Source organism: Caretta caretta, chromosome 3, assembly GCF_965140235.1.
Source record: "Caretta caretta isolate rCarCar2 chromosome 3, rCarCar1.hap1, whole genome shotgun sequence".
NCBI classification, from domain to species: Eukaryota; Metazoa; Chordata; order Testudines; family Cheloniidae; genus Caretta; species Caretta caretta.
The window spans coordinates 79199359-79205651 of record NC_134208.1 but is presented as its reverse complement, the minus strand read 5'-3'; the positions used below and the strand labels follow the sequence as shown (position 1 = coordinate 79205651).

General features: G+C 43.5%; 1 long non-coding RNA gene across 1 annotated transcript; it reads left to right on the top strand.

Annotated features, from left to right (window-relative positions):
- The first annotated feature begins 258 nt into the window (after positions 1–258).
- Positions 259–5627, top strand: LOC142071408 (uncharacterized). Its single transcript, XR_012667440.1, has 3 exons — positions 259–624; positions 3379–3913; positions 5537–5627. It is a non-coding gene; the product is annotated as an uncharacterized LOC142071408 (long non-coding RNA).
- The last annotated feature ends 666 nt before the right edge of the window (positions 5628–6293 follow it).

Below are 6293 nucleotides of genomic sequence, written 5' to 3'. Positions count from 1 at the left end.
TGGATGTTTACTAATTTCTCCCTTGTGGCCCCTCCACATACCCCCAAAAATGCTATTGTCTGGTTATTCTTTTTTGTATGCTCATTATGATCTGTTAGGAACATTGAATTTTCCATACCCGATCCCACCATTGGTACATGAATTCTACTCATTAGATATGGTGTATCTTAATATGTATATTGTAGAGTCTGCACAAAGTGTGTGTGTGTGTGTGTGTACATATATATGTGAGTGTGTATACATTGGAGTTGGGCTATTCTGTGACAAATATATTCACAGCTTCACTATATAACTTCAGTTTCTCAGTTTTTTTGCAATATGGTAAAGCCCTTGGGGAATTAATTGGTGTCTGCATCTGCCCAAGGTAGCGCTCTTACTTTCATTGGTTTATCTCTTCCAGTGGAATTTTTTAAACTAGAAAAGGACATAATTACAAAGTCATTAATTCCTTGGATTTCAGAACCTTTTTTCCCCCAAGGATTTTTCTTTTTACAGGATGCACTGTTCTCTCTGGTGTGTGTTTTGTGACTGCTCTCCCGCAAGCCTCCCCACAAAATTTCTGTTGGGGATCTGTGACTGTGCATACTACCGATCTGGGCCAGGAGAGGGCCCTCTCTACTACAGGTGAGGTTACATGGCAAAGTGCCCCACTTATGCACCTCTCTGATTTCTGTGCTTGTCTGCAAGAATCCGGCTGTAACGGCATGACACCCACATCTTTTGTGACTGCGTGTGACTGTGGTCTTTAAACAGTCCCAGCCTCTGGAGGCAATGGTTTCACCATGTCTGGATTGTTCTTCTATGCATACTTCCCTACTTCCTATGGGTTTTGTTCCCAGCCACTCATATTAGTGCTCACAGTGCGTGTGCGTGCGTGCACACACACACACACACACATACACAATCAAAATCAACCTGCTTGTTTTTTTCACTTTCCCATAACTCAACGCCCCCAGCAGCCACTTTCTTCAAATGTAAAAGAACAAATCACTTTACCCTGAGACCAAGAATAGAGGATTTCACCATAAAGATGACTTTTTCAAATTACAAGCAAGTAGAACCAAGGACTTACAGTGGAACCTTGTACCCATTGTTTTTGCCACTGTAAACTCAATGATTAATAGTAGATCGGGTCCCTTTGCTTTCTTATTAAATTAGGACTTTGATACAAACTCAAGAATGAAATATTTTGATTCCCATTCCCATACGTCATTTGGAACCAGGTTACAAATGTTAATCTGACACAACGTGTATCGTATAAGTGCACGGAATATATAGGTGTGAATAAACCAAAAATTGTAATATGTTTGGGCCTGAAAATACATTCCTGTGCTTGTGAAGCTTAGCTAGCATAGCACAAAGCCCTCTGGGTTCTGCAGCCTTGCTCCACAGTCCCTAATGAGTGAAAGTGTGATCCTTCTGAAAAAGCTAGAGCAGTACGAATTTTGAACTGTCGGACTTAGTGTCTGAGCTTATTTAAGCTCCGAGACTGCTGAGAGAACAACCAGAAAAGCCTGCAGATACCATGGCTACCACTGGATAGATTGCAGTTATAATTGGCTATTGTGAAGTGCATTGGGGGTTAGCTCACGTCAGTAAATTACAGAATAAGCTCTGAGACACAAGCTATGTTGATTACTACATTTTTAAAGAATACATAAAGCAAAGGAAATGCAACAGCTGGTAAAGAACAAAGAATATAAAAATCATTGAATAAACATTGTCAGCCCTTGGCCTACCTTTCACATAAATAATACTATTAAAAAAGAAAAGGCTTTATTTAATATGAAGACCTCAAACCAGTCCACTGGCAAAATCTGAAAAATATACCGGCTACCCTTTCAACCCTATTTAAAAAAAAACAACAAAAATTATCATACAAAGCCTGTACCATGCCATATCTTATTTCAATTTTATACACATTTTTTTGGACTCAGCTATTAACTTATTGCCTATCACTTTTTTTTTTCCTGATGCCAAATCACTTGCATCTGTTTCTGCTGAAAGTTAAATATTTTAAAATTGCTTTAGGGAATCTTCCTACAGCCAGACTGATACCTGTTTAGATTTCTAATGGGATGGCAGCACTGTTCATGACTACAGATAAAATGGATTTTCATGATTCCTGGGAACTGGAAGTGCTCAGAGCCTTGCAGGGCTCAGCCCAGAGAGGGAGATGAACTCAGTAGATGCAGCTTATATATTTCCTCGTAAAATTTCCATGTTCCTGTCACTTTTTCTTGGATCAATACAAACATGTGTAGCTGTGTGTATGTATAACACACACACACACACACACACACACACACACACACGGCTTCCAGTCAGATCAGAAACATTCCACCGAGCAGGCCATCTCAGCCAGAACCATGATGTGCAGAGGGTCATAAGAAAATTAAAAATCATCTGCAAAATGTTCTTTGAGCTTTAATGAACCCCAGAAAAGGGAGCTTGTTTGGGGTGAAGGTTCAACTTGGTTCATATAGTGTATTAACTTGTCCACTCATATCTATTGGGAAGAGAAAAGAGATTCTGAGGAGCTATCAGTCAAGATAAACAGTTGAGCAAAAAAGGAGATGGTGCAACTACTTCTCTACACGTAGAATTAAATATGAAACCTCTACAAATATGTGACAATCCCTGTTGTCTTAGCCTGAGGACTGGGTCCTTCTCTGGAAATCTGGTAGACATTCTTTAATGAATTGTAGAGCATTTTTCCTTGTGGATTTGAACATTACAGCAATATCCACAGCTCCTTCCAGGTCCAGTGCCTTTATTAAAACAACACTCAGCTTGCTTTTTCCTAAGTCAAAGATCCTCAGCACAAAAATCAAAACAATCTCTAATGGCATCTCACAAAAGTTCACAAAAATTACAAATAGAGGAAAGCTTTTGTAGACTACTTGGAAATTCAGAGATTTCCTTCATCCATTAGGTTTCTCAGATGAAGCATAGCTTTCACCTACAAAATTTGTTTTTCATACTTAATAGAGATGCTTAATAGAGAAGCTTTTCATACTTAAGAGAGATGTAGAGACCTAGTCTACACTACAGAGTTAGAATGACGTAAGTTGCCTTGCGTCAACCTAACTATGGACGTGTCAACACTTACATTTTGCTCCTGCCTACCTAACTGCCCTGTTATGCCTTCTTAATATCTTCACCTCCATGAGCAACCTAGAGTGAAGGTCAATGTAGTCAGGTCAACACAATGTCAATGTAGACACTGCATTGCTCATATGGACTATTAGTAGCCTCCAGGATGTGCCCCACAATTCCGCACCCTGACCACTCTGGTCAGCGTTGTGAACTCCGCTGCCCATCCCCTTTAAAGCCCCACAAATTTTTGAAATTCCATTTCCTGGTTGCTCTGTTTAGAGACCACACCAATTAACTGCCCAGCTGACGATGCCAGTTACATGCTGCAGACATGCTCCTGCCTGTAATACGCAGGAGGTGCTGGATCTCCTGGATCTGAGTGGAGAAGAGGTTGGGCAGGCACAGCTCTGATCCAGCCATAGAAACTTCGACATCTACAAGCATATTTCGCAGGCCATGCAGGAGAAGGGCTACAAGAGGGACCAGTGACAGTGCCATGTGAAAGCCAAGGAGCTGTGGCAGGCATACCAGAAGGCAAGACTAACAATCACTCTGCTGTGGAGTTGCAGATCTGCTGCTTTTACAAAGAGCTGCATGCCACCCTCACCAGAAACCTCTCTCTCTCCCAGAACCCCTTGGATACTTCAGAGGATCCTGAGTCGGAGGTTCCTGCCTTCAACAGTGAGGAGGAGATGTTGGACAAGGAGGAGGAGTGTGGGGGACAGGCAGCTGGGGGAGCCAGCTACACAGCAGTCCAGGACATGTTTTTGTTGTTTTTTTTTTAACTCCATCCAATCCCTACAGTCCAGCACAGGTGAGCCTGAGGCATGGGAAGGGACCTCTGGTATGTATGCTGTTTGCTTTGAAATTACAGGGAGGGAACCCCCAAAGTCACAGGACACATCTATTCATTTACTCTTTTTTACTTATGCTAGAAGAGTTAGTGAAACAACCATTAGAGGTAGAGTTGCTCTCTGCCTCTCATCCCCCCTAGAGCTAGGCAGGGGGGCACTGCAGAACACTCAATTTATGTGCACCAGACCCCTCCATAGGGATCTTGATGAAACTTTCCTGCAGATAGTCTGCAATCCTCTGCCGAATATTTCTGGGGAGGACTGCCTTATTCTTTCTGCCACAGTAGAACACTGCCCCATGCCACTCAGTGATAACTTCAGCAGAAACCATTGCAGAACACAGGCAAGCAGCATATAGTCCTGGGTGGTAGCTGAACACCTGCAGGAGCTGTTCCCTTTCAGCCTCCATTACCGTCAGGAGTCAGAGAGCAGCTATAATCACCACTGCCTGTGGAAAACAGTCTCAGAATTCAGCTCACTTTCCCAGCCCTATACACATATACTCATGTCTGTGAGCTATCCTCCCTTATTTTCCTCACTTCAGCCTTCTCCAGGGACATACTCACCATGGTTGGTGCTGAGACTGCTGCCGTATTGTATAAATCCCAAGGAAAAGTGAGGCCGTAGTGCTTACAACTTGTAAGGGGAGTGAGTTCAGTATCTGAAGTTTTGATTTATCTTGTGAATACCCTGACAATGGTAGTTCTGTGTATTGTATCTTCAACTGCTGCAAATGTGGCCTTGAGGGTCTCTCCATCCACACCAGCCAAATGGCTGAGCCAGATAAGAAGGAAGAGGACTCAGAGTTACCTGTTCCCAGAGAGTCTGCAAGCCTCTGCTGCTTAAGATACTGAACAAAGGGCTTGGATGGCCTCATGGATGGCCAGGGATAGAGCGGAGAGGAGAAAGGCACAGGAAAAGGAAGGGGATATGCTACAGGAGATGCTTTCTGTTGTCAGGGAGCAAACAGACATGCTGCAAACCCTGGACCTGCAGATTCAGCAATCCAGTGCTTGCCTCCCTTTGCAGCCCATACTGATGTTGGTAAAGTGATCCAGCAGTGCTTGCATTAGCATAGAAAAGTAGCACTTTTTGTTGAAATACTCTGTGGCCCCACAACAGTTTGGGAATCCCTTTGCTGCAAAACCATCCAGTATGTCCTGCACATTGCCCAGAGTCACAGTCCTTTGTAGAAGGAGGTGATTAACGGTGTTGCACACTTGCATCACAACAGCTCCTATGGTGGATTTCCCAATTCCAAATTGATTCCTGACAAAACAGTAGCAATCTGGCATTGCAAGTTTCCAGAGTGTGATTGCCATTCTTTTCTCCACTGTCAGTGTGGATCTTATTTTGATGTCACTGGACTGATGAGCTGGGGCAAGTTTGGCACACAGATCCTGGAATGTAGCCTTGTGTATCTGAAAGTTCTTCAGTCACTTTCTCGTCCTCCCAAAACTGCATGACAATGCGATCCTACCAGTCAGTGCTTGTTTCTCGGCCCAGAACTGGTGCACCACTCTCTGAAGCTTTTCCATGAATGCCACCAACAACCTTGAAATGTTTCTTTCTATATCCCACAGCAATCTGGTCTCCAATGAATAATCATGTTCCCTGAGGTTCCTCTTGTGGCTCTGCAAATATTGCAGGATCAGGTGGCCAGTGCTTGCCAGGAATGCAGATAAAGGTAAGCAACTGTTTTCATGTTCTCTCCACAGATAGTAATGCGGAGAGTGGACTAGATGATACACCTGAGGGAAGGGAGTAGAAGGAGACTCCACCAATTGGAAGGCATGAGATGCACTGTCCTAGTGATGGGGGTTCCACGACCACTGCTACGAAGAGAAGGAGTTAGGTGGTGGTGGTTGGGGACTCCCTCCTCAGGGGACTGAGTAATCTATCTGCCACCGTGACCGGGAAAACCTAGAGGTCTGCTGCTTGCCAGGAGCTAGGATTCACGATGTGACGGAGAGACTGCCGAGACTTAATTTATTTGAGCATAAGCTTTCGTGAGCTACAGCTCACTTCACGAAAGCTTAAGCTCAAATAAATTGGTTAGTCTCTAAGGTGCCACAAGTACTCCTTTTCTTTTTACAAAAAATAAGCTTACAAGAAGTGGAAGATTGGACAAATGACCAGGGAGGAGTATAAAATTATTGCTCAGGCATGCAGGAGTGAAATCAGGAAGGCCAAATCACACCTGGAGTTGCAGCTAGCAAGAGATGTTAAAAGTATCAAGAAGGGTTTCTTCAGGTATGTTAGCAACAAGAAGAAAGTTAAGGAAAGTGTGGGCCCCTTACTGAATGAGGGAGGCAACCTAGTGACAGAGGATGTGGAAAA